Source organism: Erinaceus europaeus, chromosome 22 (genome assembly GCF_950295315.1).
Source record: "Erinaceus europaeus chromosome 22, mEriEur2.1, whole genome shotgun sequence".
Lineage (NCBI taxonomy): Eukaryota > Metazoa > Chordata > Mammalia > Eulipotyphla > Erinaceidae > Erinaceus > Erinaceus europaeus.
The window spans coordinates 12,593,808-12,618,487 of record NC_080183.1 but is presented as its reverse complement, the minus strand read 5'-3'; the positions used below and the strand labels follow the sequence as shown (position 1 = coordinate 12,618,487).

Genomic DNA, 24,680 nt, shown 5'->3' with positions numbered 1-24,680 from the left:
CAGGTAGAACACAGGTGTCACAGTGTGTCAGCACTTCCAATACAGCCCCTGGCCTCCACCAGTACGGAGAAAGTTTCACAGTGGTGAAGTAGCACTGCAGGTGTCTCTCTCTCTCTTGCTTTCTGTCTCCCACACCCCTCTCAATAGCTCTCAACCAAAATAACTTAAAAATTAATAAAAAATTAAATTAAAATAACAAGAAGAAGGGGGGTGTCAAGAGAGTTCACCTGAAATAAATTAAAAAATAAATGATTAGAGTTCTCCTGAGAAGGTGTCTGTTTTGCCTTCAGTGCAAGCCAGGTTTGAGCTGGGCAGCTACCACACTGGGGTAGCAATTCAAAATGTTGCTATGGACTGGCATTCTCTGTTTTGATTAGCTAGGCAGTTAACTGTTTCATTTCTCCAAAAATTGGGTAGATTTAGAAAGGCAAGCAAGTGATTAAATGCTAAAATCTACATATATCTGACATCTTCATGTGCTCTTGTCTCGCTTTTAAAATCAGCTATAAACCATGAGGATGATAAAAAAAAAAGGCACTGGATAATTGTTATGCGACAGGCTGACCTTTTGTCTGAGCTATGAGGTGCCCTGCATAATCAGCCAAGCCTCATATCTACCCAATTCTAAATCATCTAATGCTTAGAAGCCTTCCTCCGAAATCTACTTATTCTCAGGACTTACTTCCCTGAAAGTCACTAGAGTGGCCTGAGACTAAGATAGCAATGCATCTGTTAATAATAACTAAGATAATTTTTTGAAAAAATTTGAATAGAATCGGGGGTGAGGGCAGGAAATGTATTTCTTTATTTTTTTTCAAATCTTTTTATTTTTTTATATTTATTCTCTTGTGTTGCCCTTGTTGTTGTTGTTGGATAGGAAAAAGAGACATGGAGAGAGGAGGGAAGACAGAGAGAGGGAGAGAAAGGCAGACACCTGCAGATCTACTTCACCACCTGTGAAGCGACTCCCCTGCAGGTGGGGAGCTGGGGGCTCGAACCAGGATCCTTATGCTGGTTCTTGCTAGTTCTATCTTGCTAGTTCTATCTAGATTGTATGGGTATGAATTGGCCTCAGTCAGGTTGCACCTGACTGATTTTCTTCAGTTAATGAGAAAGATATTGCAGTACCCAGTCATATACAGGAGCCAACCAGCAAAGTGTTTTTAGAGCAAAAGCTTTGGAAGCTCCATTAAGGGAACTTGGATAAAGACCAAATATCAAACATTTGGACAATATCAATCCAGATGGCGACACACCTGGCTGAACACACGCTATAGCGCACAAGGACCTGGGCTCAAGCCTCCTGCTTCCCACCTGCAGGACGCAGGTTTGATGAGTAGTGAAGCAATGCTGTCTCTCTTCCTTTATCCTCTGTCCCCCACCTCGATTTCTCACTGTCTCTATTTAATGAATGAATGAAAGAAAGAGATGCAAGGAGAAAGGAAGGAAGGAAGGAAGGAAGGAAGGAAGAAAGAGAGTGGAGATGGAGAGGGGAGGAGAGAGAGAGAGAGATTATAAAATATTGAATAAATCATTGCTGCCAGTCACCAGCAGAGAAAAAGAAGCAAGGAAGAGCCTTTCCCTCGAAAGTCACAGAAAGAACACAGCCTTTTGATACATGATCTTAAACTTTTAGCCATCAAACCTGTGGCTAATGTTCCTGGTCCTCTCATGGACTGTGAGGTGGCACAGTGGGCAGAGCTCTAGACCCTCAAGTACAATGTCCTGTGTTCAAATCCCAGTATCACATATACAAGAGTAAAGCTTTTTTTCTTCCTTTCCCCTCTCTCTAGCTGTCAATAATAAATAGATAAACCATTTAAAAATTACGAAGACAGTGGTCCAGGAGGTGGCAGAACGGATAAAGCATTAGACTCTCAAGTCTGAGCTTCTGAGTTCAGTCCCCAGCAGCACATGTACCAGAGTGACATCTGGTTGTATCTCTCTCTCCTGTCTTTCTCATTAATAAATAAAATAATTTTTTAAAAAATTGCAAAGGCACTAGAGGCCCTGTGATATAATTCAGAAGCATTACTATTTTTTATTTAAAATACAGACAGTATTTATATTATATTCAATATAGCTTTTGTTTTAAATGTGAGGTTCTACAGTTTTTGGTTAATTGAACGGATCTTATTTGCAATATGTGGTTTCATTATGGCAGACAAAAATGTGTCAGTTTAAAGAGATTGTCTTCATAATGATGCACATGCTATTATTTTCATCTGATTTCAATTACCTGCTCTGCTTCAGTTTCCAGACAATGACTTGAATAAACCACATGTCAGTTTTCTAGAGCCTCAAATGTTCTGTAACACCCTGGCTCTCTGCTTACCTGTCTGTCTCTTTCAGCTGTCTCTCCAGTCCCCAATCCACTGTGCTCTCTGCTTACCTCTCTGTCTCCAGCAGCTGTCTCTCCAGTCCCCAATCCACTGTGCTCTCTGCTACCAAAGGTGTTTTTGAACATGTTGTTCTCACTCTCTGTCCTGCTCTTCCTCCACTTAATTATTGCCTGTAATTTCAGATGTCTTTTCAGTTACAAAGGCATTGTGATTTCTCTCAATTAGGCTATAAATATAAGAGAGAAAGTCTCTGCTCCCTGCTCTCAGGTTGCTAAAAAATAATTGCTCAGTAAGTGAATGAGAATACAAATTCACTGATATATCCGAACGTCTGTGTACGAAAAAAAAAAGGAATTTGAAGTTATTATATTGCAATTTAATGATTGTTTTAATTACAAAGAAATACAGGAAAAGGAAAGACAATTCCTTAAAAATAATATACTGTTCTATGGCATAACAAAGTAAAGGTGTGCAAGAAATATGGAAGAGAGTGGAGATTTAATTGACTGCCAGTGAATTAAATTTGTTTTCGAGAATAGATGTCAATAGCCCACTGTTGTGCTTTTAACTGTGCCCCTACATTTAAGCCAAACGTATTGAAACCCTAACCCGTCTGTGCATGCATGAATGAAAGTGATGTATTTGTAAAATAAGGCCTCTGAAAAGGGGAGTAATTTGAAACTATTGATAGTATGAAGATGAAATACTAGTGTGAGCCCTAATTTATATGCCTGGTGTCTTTGTAAAAGAAAAGAAACATGCAGAAACAAATTTCATGTGACAATAGAAACAGATATCGGTGTCATTCATCTGCAAGCTAAAGAATGACAAGAATGTTGGCAACCACCACAAAGGAAATAAAGGGAAGGAGAATCTTCCCCAAGAGCAAGGGCAGGGAAGGTCTTGCCAAGGGCCTTATGGGGCCCATGAAATCATCTGGTCTGGCTCTGCCAAGGCAACTACAGGTGGGACTTGACATTTAGTAATTCAATGAACTTTTCCATAGTAACATTACATGTCAGTTATCAAGTTGAAGAAGATTCCGTATGGCCTATGCATGATGTTATAAATATCCAGATGATCCTCATCAAAAAAAAAAAAAAAAAAGAAGTTCACCACTTCTGCTATTTGCCCTTACCAACATCTTGTTTTTAAACTTGTAGTCATCCAAACAGTGAGATAATAATTTTCAGTTATTTTAAACCAGACAATTTTTGATGGGTATGGCAACCCTAAAAAATAAACACATCCATCAAAGTCTGCCAGTTGCCACATTGTCCCTGGAATATGTAATGACCTTTGAAAGACCCAAAGTTTTTTTTTTTTTAACTTTTGTTATTACAGTGTCATATTATCACCATGTCCTTAAATGTTCTAAGTGAGCTATTGGTCAGTGACAGAGATGTTTACACAAATGTCTACATGTTCAGAGACTGATGACGATAAGTCATTAAGCTTGGTTTTGAAAAGAGAATTCTATCGAAACAGAAGATTTATTCAGAGACCATGTCAATTTGATAGTTTTATCCCTTTACTTACTTTTCAATGCAAGAAAATAGCGAATGGAAATTTGAGGCCTCTGAATGATTCAAATGTTGCCTAGAAACTTCAGGAAGCCTTGGCACGAAGCTTAGTGTTTTCTTTGCGAGTAAGGTTTTCCCTGTCTTAGAGTTCACAGTTGGGATGATCACAGCAGGCTCACGCAGCTGTGTGGACACTGAGCCAGGTGCCATGATGAAGCCCTACATTCAGCTCATCATTGACAGAGCTCCTAGGTAGCCAGACGTGGGATTTCCGAGAAACTTTCAAATGGCTTCACTGCATGTTTCATTTTTTTCTTCGTTGTTGTCATCAGACCGGCAATGGTTGAGTTGGCTTGGAAAAGTTTTTGAGGCATTAAACGAGCAGTTCAAATTATGTATTCATATAAGTGTCTTCATTATTTTTTTATTGATTGATGTATTTGATCTACTGAAAGATCCCCATAACTCCTGTGTTTTACCCGTCACTCAGTTATTAAATGGAGGATACAGTTTTTCTTTTCTTTTCTTTTTTTAATTTAAAGTCATATACAGCATCTCTTATCTTGGTATATCAGACTGGTTTTGTTGTTGTTCTTCACATTTACGTGGTTTTTCGCCTTCCTTCCTTTCCTCCTCCCAGAGTCTGGCTACACGTGCATCCGTGAATAGTTAGCTCACGGCAGCGATATGCTTATCACATCTCCAATGCCACTCGTCCACAGGGTCAAAGTTCTGGTCCATGAACCCTTCCCTATAGGAAGTTCAATGCTTGTGAAAACATTTGTAATAAACCAGGCCTCCCAGGATGACTATCTCCAGTAAGATAACAATGGAAAGTAGCAGCTTGTTGGTAGTCACTTTTCTGGACATTGACCGGAGAATCTTTCGACTTCTGCTCAAGTTTTCACTTGTATTTACCAGCCTATTCTTCGTACGTTCCAACTGCTCACATTGCTCCCTCAGCTCTTCTATAATTTCTGACCCAATCTGGTCGGTCTCTGTGGCGATCCTATGAGAGCGCTCAATATTCTGGGTGGCTCGGTTCAGACTGTCAGTGCCTTGCAGAAGCAACGCCCTTTGAGACTGTAGTCGATTCATGTGCTCATTTTCTACAGTGTATGTGCCGTATTTCATATCTCCTCGGCCTCCAGATGAGGCTGTCAAAGGTGCGCTTCTTACTTCCCGATGGAGTTTGGCAAGGTCCTTCCGGTAGGTTTGAAGTTTAGACATCATAGGGTTACGGAAAGATGGGTGCATAACAGAGTTCCTCCTCCATCTCTGCCAGCTGCAGGGGAGTCGATTCACAGGTGGTGACACAGGTCTGTAGGTGTCTATATTTCTCTCCCCCTCTTGTCTTCCCTTCCTCTCTCCATTTCTCTGTGTCCGTTTCATTTGCTTCCTATTGCTTTTCATCAAAATCTTTGATCAGCTTTTTTCTTCTCTTCGGTTCCTGCCATGCCCTCCTGGTTCCGGTCCGGAACCCCTCGTAGGTCTTCATGGAGGCCGCGAAAGATCTCATGCAGCTTCTCAAAATGCTCCGAGGAGGTGGCGGCGGAGGTGGCCATGGCTCATGCCGAGCTCGAGCAGTAGCAGCCGCCGAGATTCGGGCACTGGGCCCGCTCCAGCCCTGCGGGCATCTCGGAGACCACGGCCCTGCCCCGGCCGCTTCCGGGTCGACCAGGGGTCCTCAGGATACAGTTTTTCTAATGAGTGACGACAAGAGTTAGTCCCGAAGAGGTGTGATGTGCCCAGTTACAAAGGCAGTTAACAGTACACATTATCTCCTTGGATGCACGATCCGCAGATACTGCCAGCTCTTGATATCACTAAAAAGTAGAAAGGTCTATTAGTGTGTACTACCCTGCTCAGTATTTCCCTTTGATGTGGCATAAGCCAACTCACCTTACTTTTCAGAATTGTTACTTTTTAAATATCAAGTACAGTAAATCCCAATTTCCTAGATTGCAGCTACATAGTCAATTATATGCAACCCCCCCCCCAGAACTGAAACCTCTTATATGCATGATTTTACCACTTGTGGACTGCTTTTTAAAAATTTTATATATTTATTGATTTATTATCTTGGATAGAGACCGAGAGAAATTGAGAGGGAAGGGGGAGATAGAAAGGGAGAGAGACAGACACCTGCAGCCCTGCTTCACCACTTGTGAAGCTTTCCCCCGCAGATGGGGACCAGCGGATTGAACCTGGGTTCTTGTGCTCTGCAATGTGTGTGCTCAACCAGGTGTGCCACCAACTGGCCCTGGGCTGCTTTTTTTTTTTCACATAGAGGGGCAGACAGAGACCCACATAGTGTCAAGGTTTGAACTTGGACCAGAAAAATGTTTTACCTGATAAGCTATCTCTCTAACCTGACAGGTTTTGACTCACAAGAAGACCTATATCAAAGTTAGACATTTTTTTTTAGTTTTTAAAATATTTATTTATTCCCTTTTGTTGCTCTTGTTGTTTTCTTGTTGTAGTTTTTTTTTTATTATTGATGTCATTGTTGAATAGGACAGAGAGAAATGGAGAGAGGAGGGGAAGACAGAGAGGGGAAGAGAAAGACAGACACCTGCAGACCTGCTTCACTGCTTGTGAAGAGACTCCCCTGCAGGTGGGGAGCCAGGTTCTAACCAGGATTCTTACGCAGGTCCTTGTACTTCGCGCCACGTGCACTTAACCCTCTGCACTACCTCCCGACTCCCCAGAGTTACACATTTTAATATACTCTATCAACCAGTAGAAAATCAATAAACTCTTTACCAGAATATCTAGTAAAAAGGGGTGTGATTATTTGGCTTAGAAGAGTTTGGCAGAGAAAAGATGGCAGAAGCTTTAAACTAGTTTTAGTCAGTACAGTAATGCATATTACAGATATGTCTAAATGGCCTCAGAGACACAACAGTGACAATGAGACAGAAAGGCCCCTGTGGTTAAAAGAAAAATAAGAAGCCGAAAGCGCTCACCAATAAGCTAGAAGAAGAAATTTGAAACCAATTGTCTACTTCATATTGTAAAACCTAAACCTTTAAGCAAATACATGAGGGAGAAAAATCACACTTTTGAGGAAGTACTCAAGGGGAGAACAAAAATATCTTTTAATTTTGATAAAAAAGGGGTCTGGGCGGGTAGCACAGCGGGTTAAGCACATACGGCGCATAGCGCAAGGACCAGCATAAGGGTCCAGGTTCAAACCCCCGGCTCCCCACCTGCAGGGAGGTCACCTCACAGTTGGTGAAGCTGGTCTGTAGTTGTCTGTCTTTCTCTCCCTCTCTCTGTCTTCCCCTCCTCTCTTGATTTCTCACTGTCCTATCCAACAACAATGACAGCAACAACAATAATAATAAACAACAATGATAAACAAAAAAGGCAACAAAAAGGAAAAGGTGGCCTCCAGGAGCAGTGAATTTGTAGTGCAGGCATCAAACCCCAGCAATAACCCTGGAGGGAAAAAAGAAAGAAAGAAAAAGAAAGAAAGAAAGAAAGATTTTCAAGGGCTAGGAGATGTAGAAAGATAACTTAAATAATATGACTTCTATTTTTATAGTTAAAAGATCATTTATTTTATATTATATTTCTTGAGGTTTCCCTAGTAAAAAAATGACATTTCTTCAAATCTAAATATAAATGTGCAGCAGAAAAGAGAAGACAGAAACAGCTTGTCAACATGTGACACAGAACTGCCAAATTCTAAGTGAACAATGATGGGAAAAGGAGACATGTGACGTGAATTCTTACTTAGAGTCAGGAACGATTATGCAGTCAGTCTACATTTTTTCCTGGGAGTCAAGAACTGAAGGTGAAACTAAGCAGAGCTGAGAATGTGTGGTCTTTCTCTATTCTCCAAAATTGACGAGACGTCCCAGTTTCTTCTAGAAACCCTTGACTTTTGAAGCCTTATAATTAATTAATTTTTGTCTCCAGAATGTTAAGTGTCCTGACTGTTCAAAAGGTGGTTACTTTTGTAAAAGTCCTTTTGGGTGTGGGTGTGGGTTCCAGTTGCTAGCATGATGCCAACCACACGTCCCTGGGCAGATAAGCCCACCAATGTGTCCTGGAGCTCCGCTTCCCCAGAACCCCACCCTAGGGAAAAAGAGAGGCAGGCTGGATCCACCTATCAACACCCATGTTCAGTGGGGAAGCAGTTGCAGAAGCCAGACCTTCCACCTTCTGCATCCCACAATGACCCTGGGTCCATACTCCCAGAGGGATAAAGAATAGGAAAGCTGTCAGGGGAGAGGATGGGATGCAGAGTTCTGGTGGTGGGAACTGTGTGGAGTTGTAGCCCTCTTATCCTATGGTTTAGTCAATGTTTCCTTTTTATAGATAGTTTTTTTAAATCCTGTCTTCACGAATTACATATTGAATTCACAGTTAAATTTAATGTAGAAATATGCTTAATGTCAGTTTAGACCATGGGCAACATGTAAATCTGCTACCTGAAACTCCAGAGGTTTGGTTCCTAGCTCCATCTTTGCCAGAGGTGAGCAAGGCTCTGGCAATCTTGGATTATCTACACCCCCCCTTAACTATTCACATAATAAATAAAAATATTAGAAGTAATTTAAATAAATGCTAGAATATGTGATCTGTGATCCACTGGTAACATATTCTATAATATTACAACTAATGCATATGTATTCATATCTCATAATTTATACTGAATTACCATTACTAGTAACATTGATATAACTTATAACCAGAGTATGTCAGTATTAGTGATATATTGTAGTATGTGACTAATATACATAGTTTTACGTCTATCTATATATGTATTAAATACTGCTGCTCTGAATTTATTTTCTTTCTTATTAGCAATAGTAATATTGTTTTTATGTTTTGTAAAGGAGAGGACAAACTATTGTAAAATCTCATTGCTTCCAATCAAGTTTTTTTTTTTTTTCATTTAGAGAGGGGTGGGGGGAGAAAGAGAGAAAGAGAGAGAGAGAGAGAGAGAGAAAGAGAAACCAGAGCATAGATCTTCTCCTGGTACCAGGGCCTCTTCTGTGTGGTTTTGGATGTTGATCCTGTTTCCACAGGCATAGCAAGACAGGTGCAGCACCTGGTAAGTTAGCTCTGTAGCCCTTGCTCTGAACATTGTCCATCCTGTGAACTGATAAGAGAATGCCCTCTGTGTGCTGTATTTCTTCTTTCTTTCTTTCTTTCTTTCTTTCTTTCTTTCTTTCTTTCTTTCTTTTTTTTCTTTTTTGCCTCCAGGGTTACCGTTTGGGCTGGGTGCCTGCACTACAAATCCACTGCTCCTGGAGGCCAATTTTTCCCCCCATTTTTTTGCCCTTATTGTTGTCATTATTATTATTGTTGTCATTGCTGTTGTTGTTGGATAGGACAGAAATCGAGAGAGGAGGGGAAGACAGAGAGGGGGAGAGAAAGACACCTGAAGACCTGCTTTACTGCTTGTGAATCGACCTCCCTGCAGGTGGGGAGCTTTGGGCTTGAACCAGGATCCTTATGCCAGTCCTTGGGTTTCGCACCCTGTGCACTTAACCTGCTACGCTACCACCCGACCCCCATTTGCTATATTCGTTATCCATAGAAAACAATAAATAATAAAATCACTCTCCAAAGTCACAGTCATGACTCCTACCTGCCTGTGAGGACCCAGCCTATGCTTTTAGCAGACACACCTCTTTGATTCAGATCTTTTTGGTGACTCTTTGTTTTTTTTTTTTTTTTTTTATTTAAATTTTTAATTTAAGAAAGGATTAGTGAACAAAAGCATAAGGTAGGAGGGGTACAACTCCACACAATTCCCACCACCCAATCCCCATAACCCACCCTCTCCCATGATAGCCTTCCCATTCTCTAGCCCTCTGGGAGCATGGACCCAGGGTCGTTGAGGGTTGCAGAAGGTAGAGGGTCTGGCTTCTGTAATTGCTTCCCCGCTGAACATGGGCGTTGACTGGTCGGTCCATACTCCCAGTCTGCCTCTCTCTTTCCCTAGTAGGGTGTGTCTCTGGGGAAGCAGAGCTCCAGGACACATTGGTGGGGTCTTCAATCCAGGGAAGCCTAGCCAGCATCCTGGTGGCATCTGGAACCTGGTGATTGAAAAGAGACTCTTTGTTTTTGTGGGTTGTAAAGTGTCTGTATCTCAAATAAACACATACTTTCTAACTACATATTTGTGGAATTGCTGATAACTGGGACTTAATAGCCAGTATACTGAGGGTTACTGGCAGAATCTGACTTGGAATTATGGCCTCTAGCTAAGGATCGTGTGACAGCAATAACATTACTGGGCTTCAGTTTCTTATTTTGAAGTAGATGGAACTTTATCTTGAAAATCCTTACATATGTGCTTACTAACTACCTTCATTTTATTATGTTATTCACTTCAGTGAATACATTAGAAAATACATTAGAAAAAGTAAAATTATTGAGTTGACTGTCGAGATATGATTACTATTATCGTTATAATTGTTACTATCATATTGGCAGGGTTATTCTTGAAAGTATTTAACAAAAGCAGTAATAATACCATGGCATGCTTATGAAAATAAATGAAGTATTACACTAAAATATCTGTGGCATATATATACAAAAATAAATATATACGTACACATACTTTTAAATATTTTAAATGAATAGTGACATTTCTAGTACAAATAACTGATAATACTGGGTTGCCAGAAAAATCATGGTATATTTCCCTATAGCTTTTTATGCAAAGATGCTTCATGACTATTCTGAAAACACTATAATTAATGATAATAGTTATTTATATTATTGCCCCAGGAGGTACTCATGACTATGGTATTTTGGTTACTTGAAATGTGTCATTTAAAGTATACAAATATTTGTAAGGCCAGGCACCGGGTAGTGGAGCACTTAGTAGAGCACAAATGTTACAATGTGCAAGGACCCAGGTTCAAGACCCAAGTCCCCACCTGCAAGGGGGAAGCTTTACAAGTGGTGAAGCAGTGCTGCAGGTGTCTTTCTCTCCCTCTGTGCCCCCTTCCTTTTGATTTCTGGTGTCTCTATCCTATAGACAAATAAAGGTAATAAAAATTAAGGCAAAAGGCAGATCATCTGGTCCAGAGATTGCCTTACCATAGGCTGAGGCCTGGGCTCAAAACCTGACACTGTTTTGGAAGACCATAGATGGTACAGGGAAGCTCTGTGGTTGGTGGGATGGCAGTGTAGTGTGTTCTCCATTCTTTGTCTGTTCCTCTCACTTTATATTCCCTGAAAAATACAGAAAGAAAATGTTCATCAAGGATGGTGGTATCGCTTATGTGTGAGGTCCTAGCATTCACTCAGAAAATAAAGTGCAAAAAAATACATTCACATTTCTAGAAACATAGCATTAAACCTCTGTTCCCATAATGTTTTAACAGTGGATGATGAAAACCAGGTACCAGGTACTGAATTTTCTAAGTCATTATAAAGACGTTTTCAATTTTATTTTCTTTTATCTTTATTTATTGGATAGAGAAGGTCAGAAATTGAGAGGGAAGAAAGTGATAGGAAGAGAGACAGAAAGAAAGGCTGCAGCCCTGCTTCACCATTCGCAAAGCGTTCCCCCTGCAGGTGGGGACCGGGGGCTCGAACACGGGTCCTTGAGTACTGTAACATGTATGTTCAACCAGGTGCGCCACCACCTGGCCCCTTCGATTTTGTTTTAAGATATAAAAAAAATTCCAATGGAGGGGATGGGAAGCAGAATTCCGGTGGTGGGAACTGTGTGGAACTGTTCCCCTGTTATCTTGCAATTGTGTAAATCATTATTAAGTCACTAAGAAAATTTTAAAAAATCAGAGAGAGAGAGAGGGAGGGAGACAGTGAGAGAGCGAGAGAAATAACAAACAAATTAAAGCTACTTAGACAGGCGTTTACCAACAAAACTTTTCTAGTATGGTATAGTTAAATAGTGAGAGATGACAATACAGTTTCTGAGTTTTATTTCTTTTTTAAAAAAATATTTATTTCCTTTTTGTTGCCCTTGTTTTTATTGTTGTTGTACTCATTATTGTTGATGTCATCATTGTTGGATAGGACAGAGAGAAATGGAGAGAGGAGGGGAAGACAGAGAGGGGGAGTGAAAGACAGACACCTGCAGACCTGCCTCACTGCCTGTGAAGAGACTCCCCTGCGGGTGGGGAGCGGGGCTCGAACCGGGATCTTTATGTCAGTCATTGCGCTTTGCGCCACATGCTCTTAACCCACTGTGCTACTGCCCAACTCCCATGAAGTTTATTTCTTAAAAACCTGGGGAAATAATATCCCACTCCATATATTGCTCATTGTTTATGAAAGCTGAGAAGAGGGGTCTATTTCCTATTCTAATAGTATATGCAAGAACACATATTCCACTACATAAAGTTACAGTGTCTAGGCATACAACTGTTAAAACACGCCTTGGAGTCAATTTATAAAGACTAGGAGTTTAAGTAGGAAACAATGTCTTTCTGGTGGTGATTTTTTTTTCTTAGTTTACTAGTTTATTTTATTATTTAAGTATAACCACAAGTTGTTTCATTCCCAAGGTAAAATAGCCAGTATTATTTTGTTCTCTACGTGACTGCTCTCCAAGTTTATTTATTCTTGTCCTAATGTCCACCCTAATGAATGTGCTATCTGTTCTTTCCTGATTTTGCTACAGGGGAACCATAAGGGATATTGGTAAGAGTACATTTTGACCTTAATCGTAAATGCATTGAGACATTCCTGAAAGTCAAAGGAGCGTGGCTTTTCACTTCTCCATTTCTGAAATCTCATACTTAAAGTGTGGTGTGTCTGTCTGCTTTACATGCCTCAGGACAGAAAGTGACCTTCTGTGCTATGTGACTTTCAGAAAGCCCTGCGGAAAATGAGACTGAATGAGAAAAAATGAGGGATAGATTATTTTATAGATGAAGGAAAGGTAAATGGATAAGAATTAATCATTTAGGCTAGTTTTGAATACATACATGTGTGCTACATACCTGTGCATCTATCTATAGACACTTAATATATATATATATATATAAATATTATCTATTTGTGTATATATTTACTTCTATATATGCTCATATATTATTTATGTAATATTTTTCCATGTTTGGGGACAACAGAAATATTGGATTTGGTAGATTTTTATGTATTCCTGTATTAACACAGGAGTTGGTCCTATGATCAAGTCACACAGTTGAGAAGTCAAAACCACTTACAAAAGGATTCCCAGAAGCATACCACTAAAGGAAATGTCTGACCTAAAAGCACATTATCTCTGATTCCATTTTTGTAGAAATTTATAATAAAGTATTTATATAACTTTAAGTTCAATATATATAAAATATAGTTCAAGATCATGCTAGTCGTTACATTTAACAGAACAATAATGAATAAGCTAGAGTCTGAGGGACAGTGTGTAGAGATGGATCCACAGAGGTGTGTGATCCCTGAAAATTCTTTGCTATCTATCCTAGCATTCCCCTTGTGCATGTTTCAAAATCTAGGTGGTACAAACCTCTACTGTGTCTACAGTGAAGAGGCATAGAGAGTTGCATTTTATTAAACAATCACTTCCGTATAAAATAAGGAAAGGTATTAAAATTTAGCACGAACAAATTTATTAAATAAAAACAAAAAAAAACTTATCAATTTGTTCTGATAGTCTTTAATTACCTTTAGTGCTTTCTATTAGTATAATTTTTTCTTTCCTGATTCTCGAGACAAAAAAAAAAAAGAGGAGATTCAAAGAGAATTCTGCCAATAATCTAATAGGGAAGGGGACTAAAACCTGGGGCAATAAGTACTTTTTTTTTTCTTCCCTCCAGGGTTATTGCTGGGGCTTGGTGCCTGCACTATGAATCCACTGCTTCTGGAGGCCACCTGTCTCATTTTGTTGCCCTTATTGTTGTCATCATTATTGTTGTAATTGATGCTGTTGTTGTTGGATAGGACAGAGAGAAATGAAGAGAAGAGGGAAGACAGAGATGGAGAGAGAAAGACAGACACCTGTAGACCCGCTTCACTGCCCATGAAGGTGGGGAGTCAGGGGCTCAAACCAGGATCCATGTGCTTTCCACCATGTGCTCATAACTCCTGGCAATAAATACTTTTAATGTAACCATTACTCGAAAAAAGGTTTGTTAGGCATAACAATGTTGCTTTCCTGATAATAAGCACATGAAATACATAAGTAAGAAGCTAGGTGGATAAAAAATATTTCAGAAGCAACTGATAATTGAATTGCCTACTGAAATAAAACTGAATCAACCTGATAAATTATCCTTGATAATCTCTAGGTACTCTTTTAGTTCTAGAAGAAAGATGTCTAAATACAACCCTCCAAGTCCTATGAGATAGAGAGGTGTGTGTGTGTGTGTGTGTGTGTGTGTGTGTGTGTGTGTGTGTGTGTGTGTTCTCAGTGTCTCAAATGGTGCTGGTAAATATTAAAACCACATAATACAAAATAACTTTTCTAGAAGAAAAGTGTTCAAAGTCTAATTTTTGGTCTACCAAGGCTATGATAGGTTGGTACAAATGTTTAAATCAACACATTGAAAAAGTGACATTGGAAGTAAAAGTTACACTGGAATTTAAATTGAGAGCACAGTGCACTAAATTCTTAGGAGAATGAATAGAAAAGCAATTCTTAAATGTGTATTAATATTAAATTTATTATGTAGCAAATATACAAATTCCTTCATAAAGGCATATATATATATATATATATATATATATACTTTTAATACAGTACACAAAATGATTCACCACTTTTATCTTGTTTCCAGACTTTATTTTTCAGTTTTCTCACATTCACATAAGTTGTGACCACCTTAAAATTCCTCAGATAACTGTACTTTTTCATTCTTCCATATTTTAAAATAGGCTCTTAACCATCTGAGAAATAACACTTCCCAATACTTTCACAGTACCCACAACAATGAAAGGTTTCCATAAGTATTAGTGAAATGGAAAGAAAAATGAGAACACACTGGATTTCCTTCATGATTTTAAAGACCCTCCTACAGGTCATGAAAGATTTAAATTTAAATCCTCCCTTAATTTAAATGACTATGTCCTCCACTGCCCAAGATCTGCATCAGATATAGCTCCTTTGTCTCTATGGCCCTTTCATTCAATAAAGGAGAGTCTGCCAGAAAAGGAAGACATTCAGGAGTTGGGCAGTTAGCACAGTGGGTTAAACACAAGTGGCGCAAAGCACAAGGGCCAGCTTAAGAATCCAGGTTCGAGCCCCCAACTCCCCACCTGAAGGTGAGTCGCTTCACAGGCGGTGAAGCAGGTCTGCAGGTGTCTGTCTTTCTCTCCCCTCTCTGTCTTCCCCTCCTCTCTCCATTTCTTTCTGTCCTATCCAACAATGATGACATCAATAATAACAACAACAATAATAACTACAACAATAAAACAAGGGCAACAAAAGGAAATTAATAAAAATAGAAATAATAAAAGGAAGACGTTCTAGCTAATATTTTTGAGATGCTGCGTACACCTGGAACAAAGTAAAACCATGTACTCTTCTCCTAATTTGGAACTTAGATTTGCAAGATTCTCTTTCTTCGTTCCAAATGGCTCTTTTCTTCTAAAGGAAAACTCATTATACAGTTCTCATTTAGGATCAATTTCTCCTCCTCCTCCTTCTCTTCCTTCTTTCTTTTTGCCTCCAGGGTTATCTCCGGGGCTCAGTGCCTACACAATAAACCAACTGCTCCTGGAGGCCATTTTTCCCATTTTCTTGCCCTTGTTGTAGTTGTTATTGTTATTGTTGTTATAGCTTTTGTTGTTGTTGGATAGGACAGAGAGAAATGGAGAGAGGAGGGGATGACAGAGAGGGGGAGAGAAAGATAGATACCTGCAGACCCACTTCACAGCTTGTGAAGTGAAGCCCACCCCTGAAGGTGGGGAGCCGGGGGCTTGAACCTCTGGTCCTTGAGCTTTGCGCCATGTGCGCTTAACCTGCCCAGCCCACACTTTTTCTTCTGTATCTATTTTATCTGTGAAAAGTTGAAGTTTTCCATGTAGAAAAATCAAACCCCTTTATTTTATTTTATTTTATTTTATTTTATTTTATTTTATTTTATATGTTAAGTTAAACTCCTTCTTTCAGCTGCCCTGAGAAACCACCTCCTCACACCATCATCTACTTCATATCTTCAGTTTATTCTGTTCATTTAAGTCCTTGCTCTCATGTATTACAAATTGTAATTGCTACAAGCAATAGAATACCTTCCTTCCCCAAAATAATCATGCAGTTACTAAATATTTGTTTACATGCCAGTATCTATCTCAGGATAACTATTATGTCGGATGTTATTATAATTCTCCCTTTGTACCATTGTAGTCTGAAGATGTATACTATGTGACTGACTTCCATTTGCTGAGGAATTAATGAAATATTTTAATCAGAAGGGTCTATAAGCAAAGCCTGACTCTTGCTGAATTACAGTTCAGCAGTGAAGTAGCTAGAGACCAATGTGTCCGAGAAAAGAACATATTTTATAGAAATAATGCAGGTAGCATATTTCCTTTATGGGGCCTGATACTTACTCCCTCTGATATTAGAAGCCAGGCAGTCCAGCAGGGTTTGGATACCGTAATATTCCCTCTTCAACCCTCATCCAGAAATCCTGCTGATCAAATAGGGTGATAATAAAAACTGGCATTTTGATGATGTCTTTCATCTGAAGAGCTCAGTTCATGCAGAAATCATTTCTGCCTTCTCTGTAATATGATAATCTTTGCTAGGATAGGGACCAATTACCTTGAGAAAGCCCAGACACCTATCCAGACCTCCTTATTTTTCATCTATGCAACAGTACCTAGAAGGACAATAAGATAAACAGATTGAGATTTTTCTAAGATCTGAGATTACATTTTAGTCTTTTATGGTTATGATAACTGAAATGCTTATAAGATCTCTTTTTACATCTTAACTAATCCTGATCCAAGGTGATCAGGGCTAAAGATCCCAAACATTATGGTGAAAAGATGCTAGCAAATTTCTGTAGACAGTTTTGTTGAAATGAATTATAACATGCACCTGTTTTAGTTCCATCAAAATAAAGTTTTCCTTTCTAGATTATTAGAGCATACACTCTTGTCTGTGACTTAACCTTGAACAATGTTCATGTTGATTTTATTTTTCATTAAAAATAAAACTCATTAAATAAGAGTGTATTCTCTATACTTTGTATCTATTAAAGTTTAAAGACTACTAGCTTTTCAGTGGATAGTCAACAATTAATAATCCTAGGCTCCCAGGTAGAATTTTATACTAGATGATTTTCTTATTCCTTTAAAATTCCTTACTCTATTTGTTCATTTCAAAATACAGTTAGCCCTTCAAAAGAAGTGTTTGTTTCTGAAGAATTAATAGACTTTTCAGACTGGGCTACTTGATTTTAAGTCTTTAGGATAATCTTAGTTTATTCTAAGTTATTCTAACATTATGTCTGAATTCTAATTCAAGGGATCTGTAGACCATATTTTAGGAAATGAGAGAAATATAGTAGTAAAATCAAAAGTATTAAGCATGCCAAAATTCGCTAAGTTAAGTTGAGAGAGAATTGTCTACGACAAAGGGAGAAATAGATATATTGTCTGTTACTTTGCTGTCAGGAATTTAGTCTTTGTCAAAGAGGTAGGACATCAACTTTTATATCTAGAATGCTGTTTCCCATAGATGAGAAGAAAAGGAGAGAGAGTGAATCACCAAGACCTTTAGTTGAACTTGAAGCAAACTACTCCTTCCACTTTGGGCCACAAATACAAAGTTTTGCAAAAAGAGTAAGGGCTCCCTAAATTATTTAAACTTGTACTATTAAGTTAATTAGCACCAAACTCTCAAGCATTTCATAGATACTACTGTCATTGTAAAATATGAGTTACCTGAGAATATTTCCTATCACTGGGAAGTTTTTCCTAGCTTTACATATTATATTTTACTGATATATTTTAGTGAGTGAGAGACAGAGACACCAGAATACTGCTCAGCTCAGGCTTCCAGTGGTGCTGGGGTTTGAACCTGGGGCCTCCGAGCCCAGCCTAGCTATTATATTAATCTATTATAGATAGATGAATACTGCACACAATTGCACACACATATGCATATACTTATCAGATATTATTGTATTATTGGCATTAATGTCCACGTGTAATTGAGGGTACCAGTTCTTTTTTTTTTTTTTTTGGTCTTAGAAATATGGTGAAGTTGTGGTGTTAACAGAGTGAGGGAGTAAATTAGAGAAGTAGGCTAGTTGGTATCTGTCCATTCTGACTTGCTTAAAGGATATCTAAATGGATGCATGGCTGGTCATTCCCAGGGGACAGCCTGCCCTTATTGATGTGGGCACTAGTAACTTCTCTTTTTTTTTTAATTTGGAAAATGGAAATATTGACAAGACTAAAGGATAAGAGGGGTACTTTTCCACACAACACCTACCCTCAGAGCTCCATGTCCAGTCCCTCCCTTGATAGCTTCCCTATTCTTTGTCTCTCTGGGAGCATGGACTCAGGATCATTGGAAGTGCAGAAGGGAGAAGGTCTGGCATCTATAACTGCTTCTCCACTGGACATGGGTGTGGGGTGCCCATTCTACATTTATGCCGATTTATTACGGAGCTGACCCTCAACAGAGAACTAAAAAAATCACTGAAATAAATATCCTCGGGGGGCTAAATATGGATATTTAGCTGTCCTGAATTCTGTCTTCACCATCATTAAAAAGGTAGCTCTATGGACACAAAAGCAATCCTGAATGTGACAACTGAGAGCCATTTGCTATTGTTTATCTACATCCAAGAAAAATCTCTTCTACCCCTTCTTTTGCATTTGCGTTCTTTAATGGAATTATGTTGGTTTCCAAGAGAGTGTGTGTTTCAGGTGGACATCCTCACCTCTCTTCAGGCTGTGTGTTGCTACACTGTACCAACCAGCAAGGTGTCAGTCACTGTCCTTTCTGTCCTCCTCCTCCTCCTTTCCATGGTCTCCTTTAGTAACCTCAGTTCTGCAACAGTCGCAAGATCTGTTTTCACTTGTCTTCATCTATTCCTTTCTCTTTTCTTTAATGTTCCATAGATGAGTAATTCGGCCTCTTAATGGGTCTGATTACTGGGACACGGAAGAAAGTACTTCCAGAAGAGAAGACTTGTGACCATCTCCTTCCCCTAATGTGAATTGCCCTATGGCTTCTACCCATCTTCTTTTGAAATCTCATGTTAATTCACCACACACTTTTCAGTGGAATTCTGAAACCAGACTGTCCATGTGGTGATCCTTCTCCTCAATCACTCTAATGACTCCCTGCTGTATATTAAAAACAGTCCAAATCCCTTTACACATAAACCAGTGTTCTGCTTATGAGTGAAAATGCATTTGAAGCACATTCAGGCTTGCAGATCACCCATGTGTGGTGGTTATTTCTAATCACTAGTTGCAAAGACTAGTTATCTACAGTGTCTTGTGGTTTCTTCACTGTATCCTCTCATTCTGTGTTAATCATCTTCAAGGTCCACCCATACCCCTCTATGGATGTATTTGATTCAGTGGTCACACACCTGACTCCATAGCATCCCCTGTGTTTCCTGGGATGAGTCTTGCGTCCATTGAGAATCTTTAGTGTGCTGTTCATGTTTCTAAATTTACTCACTGAAGGGGCTGGGTGGTGGCACACCTGGTTGAGCACACAGATACAGTGCACAAGGATCTGGGTTTGAGTTCCTGGTCCACACCTGCAGGGAGGAAGCTTTACAAGTGGTGAAGCACTGTTGTAGTCTCTCTCTCTCTCTCTCTCTCTCTCTCTCTCTCTCTCTCCCTTTATCCTGAATTTCTGGCTGTCTCTATCCAATAAATAAAGATGATAAAAATTTTTTAAAAATTTACTCAGATGACAAGCTCTTTAATGAGGAGAGGTCCTTAGTTTGATTTAGTATTTGTAGAAATGTCTATGTCATCTGGGTTGATTCATGGCTCTAGAAATGGCATTGATCATTTGTTCACGACTCAAGCTCAAGTCTCAATTTCTCAATATGGAATCCAGCCGTACTGATGGAAGCTTTGATGCTGAGGTCTCTCTATCTCCCTGTCTCTCTCTTTCTCTCAACTTTTCTTCTTTACTATTTACTTATTATGAGATAGAGACAGAAAGAAATTGAAAGGGGTGGAGGATATAGAGAAGAAAAGAGACAGAAAGATATCGGCAGCCCTGCCTCACCACCTGGCCCTGCTGAAGTGTCTCTTCTCTAGATACCTCTCTCTCTGTGTGTGAGAGATAGATAGATAGATCTGATGAAAAAGTCAGAGCAAAGAGATAATGTATGTGTAAAATTTTGAAGTGTTAAAACAACTTGGAAGCTAAAGTGAAGTTTCCTAAGAGAAATTATGCTTGATTCTGGTTTTTTTTTTTTCTTGGTTCAGATTTTTCCCTTTTATTTCTTCCAACTGACTCCTTCTATGCACCCCCACTCAGTGTTAACTTACACTTTCATGGCTCTGTGGTGGATATTCTGATAAACAGAAGACTCCAGAGCATTGCCTTTTTATCTCCCCTTGTACTTAATCTCAGAAGATAAAAATGTCTTTATCCTCAAGGATGCTTGGAAATTTTGCTAACCTTGACCTCACTTGGAGAATATGCATTGTGTTTTGGAGAAAAGTAACCAGATAAACATATGTCTCATAAAGACAATAGCTGACATAACAGATCTTATAGTGGCCTGTCAAAAGGAAGAGCTACCATAAATTTGAGCATCTGTAAAATGTAAATTCAGAGGGCATAAAAACCCTGAGCAATAATACAAAGCAGAATCTCGTCACAAGAACATAGGATTATATAAAGGGCAGAAAGGATTTACACACTAACCATAAACCTGAATACACTAAAAGTAAAGCTTCTCTCCTCTTTGTTTACTGCCTGGTACATTGGCTGGAAAGAAGCAAAAGACAATGAGCTATGTTTGTTTCAAGACAAGAATGACGCTTTAAATCTTGCCTGCAATTAGAGGATGAAAAGGCCGAGTATACTCTTTCTTCCTTCACCATCCAGAATCCAGAAGAATATCAACTTCTTTATCCTCCCTGAAAGGATCTATATCTTTCCTCTCTCATTTGAAGCTAGTGGAGAAAAACATTAAAATTATATATAGCTTGGTGTTCAACATTATGTATTTTATCCCCTTGTATTTCTAGGCTACTTTCCCAGTAAAAACATGAAGCTTTCTTTTCCGAGTTTAGTTTTTCTACATGTATCTTTGTGCAAAAAAAAAAAAAAAGTTTTCAATATCAGGTGCCGATGATGAAGAGCCAAAGACAGACCTTGTGTGCAGAAGACCTGCTGGGTTCCATAGCATCACATACGCCTTTCCGTTTCTATCTTGTTCACTAAATAATTAAATCTAAAAAAAAATGTGATGTGGGGTGAATTGACGGCACATCTGTTGCAGTGCACATTCCAAAGCGCAAAGGCTTTGGTCCTCACCTGCAGGAAGATTCACAGTCTCTTTCTCTTACCATTTCTCTCTCTCCCTTACTGCTCAATTTCTCCCTCTCTCTCTCTCTCTCTCTCTCTCTCTATATATATATATATATATATATATATATATATATATATACACAGTAAGTAAAGAAGTAAATGAAATCTATTTTAATAATCAGTGATGCGTTAATCTAAGGAATATATGCACACCAATATCCACTGAAGTACTGCATACGATAAGTAGCCTTTGAAAACAAGTCAAGTGCCCAGTGATAGAGGAACAGAGAGGACACAGTGGAATAGCATTCAGCTGTAAGAGAAGGTCGTTGAACGCTTTGCTATAACGTGGATAATGCTACGTAAAATAAGCCAGCAGGAGAAAAATGAATGTTGGACGATCACATATATGGGAATTAAGAAAGCAGGAAAGGAGTAAGCTGAAACATGAATAAAGCCTTGGTCCCTGCCTGGCGGCGTGCACTGGGTTAAGTGCACATAGTGTGGAGTGCAAGAATTCTGGTTTGAGCCCCTGGCTCCCCACCTATGGGGTGGGGGGTCACTTCCCAAGCAGGGAAGCAGGTCTTCAGGTATCTATCTTTCTCTCCCTCTCTCTGTCTTCACTGAAGGACCTAGATGCATTTAACTGGAGGATTTTTAAAGTCTTTTTATTATTATTATTATCATCTTTATTTATTTATTGGATAAAGACAATCAGAAATCTAGAGGGAAGGGGGAGATAGAGAGGGAGAGAGACAGAGAGACACCTGCATCTACTTCACCACATGCAAAGCTTTCCCCCTGCAGGTGAGGACTGAGAGCTGGAACCCAGGTCCATGTACATTATAACATGTGCGCTCAACCAGGTGCACCTCCACCCAGCCTCCGCTCCTTTTTTTTTTTTTTTTTTTGCCTCCTGCTTTATTGCTAGGGCTCGGTGCATGCACTATGAATCCACTGCTCCTGTGGCTTTTTTTTTTTTTTTTGATAGGACAGAGAGAAATTGAGAGGGGAGGGGAAAATAGAGAAGGGGAGAGAAGGACACCTGCAGACCTGCTTCATTCCTTGTGAAGCGACTCCCCTGGAGGTGGGGAGCCAGGTCCTTGTGCTTCAGTACTGTGTGCAAACTTGGTGCAACACCGCCTGGCCTCCATCTGGAAGACTTTTGTTAGCCCGGATGCCATAGAGACAAAGTCTTCTTCTAGCGTTTGCCCTTCTTCCGTGATTGGCAGGAAAGGAAAGAGAAAAGTGACTTCTATCATTTGGAAAAATCTCCCTACACAGGTCTCTCTCCATAAAATAGCTTGTATCACTCTTTGAGTGAGTTCCTGGCCTTTTGAATAGAATTTCCTCAATGTAAAATGCCAGGTACATCTCGGCTGTTTTGTTTGTCAGATTGTAATATCCCCTCTCCCTCAACAGGCATATATGGCAGTTCTTCTGAACTCACTGTCTCTTTTTAAATCAGTTATTATAGCCATACACCTTCTGAAAATCTGGCCTGTCCCTGAGCAATGAGAAGTAATGCTAGATATTTACAATATACCTTCCTTCTTTCGGTATGATCTAATGGTTGGAAAGCAAGCAGTCGCTGACATGAATAAAAGATAGTTTCTGGGATCCAAGACTTGGTTGTTCTCAAATTATGAAAAAAAAAGTACTAGAAAGGGATTATTTTGCCACATTAAGAACTCCCAGGCAGGGGGGACAGGAGATGGGTTACTTGGTAGAGCACACAATTTGCCATGTAACTGAGGCACTCAACGCAATGGAACCATATTTAAACAGGAAACATCATGAGTGGTGTCCCTCTCCCTCTCTGGCTTTCACCCTTTCTCTGAAAGAAAATGAAAACATCACCTCCCTAGCACAATTTAATCATGCAGGACTGAAGACTTAATGAAGTCCTGTCAGAAAGGAAAGAGCAAAAGACATCCCAGTCCTGGGGAAGTAGGTCAGCTTTTACTGTGACAGACATTCACAACTGAGGTCTCAGGTTCAGTCAATACTGAGTCAACACTAAGAAGTGCTTTGGTGAAAATGGGTATGATATTGACAAAGTTGAATGAAAGATTTTTGACCTTCTAATGTTTATCTCCTATTAAAGTAATCCATTAGATAGCATTCAAAGGATTCTATTGATTAAGATTTATTTGTCTTATGATCTGACAGTATCCTCCACGAGCTACCAGATAAGGACTGAAGGCAAAAACAATTAACAATGGCTTGATAAAACTAGCAGAACTCCTCAGTTATGCTACTGACTACCCAATGCTCAAGTCACAGTGGAAATTTCTAAGCCAGGAAACCAAGTGTTCCTACTTAGGACAGCACAGGTAACAGGAGTGTCTGTGTTTATACACCTCCAAATGTCAGCACTTCCCACTCTCACACTACTTGCTTTCCACTAGTCTGTTCAGAATGCTTGAGGTTGAATTTCACTGCCCTCTTTTATGAGAAGTTGTTTTGGTCGGAGATTTTGATCTCTTATTGCCACTTCTAAACATTCGTCTATACATGTTTTATCTGTCCATTCAGCTGTATTCCTCTTACTGGCGTGGGGGGAAAACACACACACACACACACACACACACACACACACACACACACACACACACACACCACTGTGATACCTTATTAGTTCTGCATTCCTCCCAGTGTTATTTCTAACTTAAAATACCATAAAAAGTCATTTCTTGTCAGAATGTGTTTTTATTGAATTTCCTCCTTTGCTTGACTTTAGTGGCAATGCTGAGTCTCAGAGTCTTGCTTCAGTGTCTACTCCCCGGCACAAATTATTTGTATCACATTTCAGGAAACCATCAGTGGGGCTCTCTTGCTTCCTTCAATTAGAGAATCAAATCTGTGAGCCAGACCTTAAAGTTCTGGGGCTTTCCAAATAGATGTGTGCATTCCTGGTAAGTGAAACATCCATTTCTTGTATCAGATGCTGTCCTCATCTCATTCTTTAACTCCAGTCTTAAAGAAGTGCAGGAAATTGTATTTCTGGAGGAGAACCTTCCTAAGGCTTTGATGATATGTTGCTTTGAAATAAAGATCTCTATAGGCCATTCATAAACATCTGATTCTCCATAATTACTACCAGAGTAGGGGGGAAAATCCTGTTTATATAGTAGATAAAATGAATATTAAGCAGTGCTAAGGCCAACACATTGTTTACAATCCATCAGTGAGAACACTCACATCTTATGTCACTAGGTAATTTTTTAATTCAGTAACTTATCAAATTATACTTAAATGTCTACAGTTTCTAAATAACTCAAAATAAATGTTCTAAAACTAGATTGAGAATAATACTACCAACTAATTGAGATGCAATGGGAAGAGTCTGGTTTTCTAACTCATTTATGTCTGAACTGT

The 24,680-nt window shown here is 39.3% G+C and overlaps 1 long non-coding RNA gene and 1 pseudogene across 1 annotated transcript in view; one reads left to right on the top strand and one right to left on the bottom strand.

Annotated features, from left to right (window-relative positions):
- Positions 1–24,680, top strand: part of LOC132535403 (uncharacterized) — a 417,427-nt gene that overhangs the window by 252,557 nt on the left and 140,190 nt on the right. The window lies entirely within an intron of this gene.
- On the bottom strand, positions 4,362–5,467 carry LOC103110088 (vesicle transport through interaction with t-SNAREs homolog 1B-like; annotated as a pseudogene).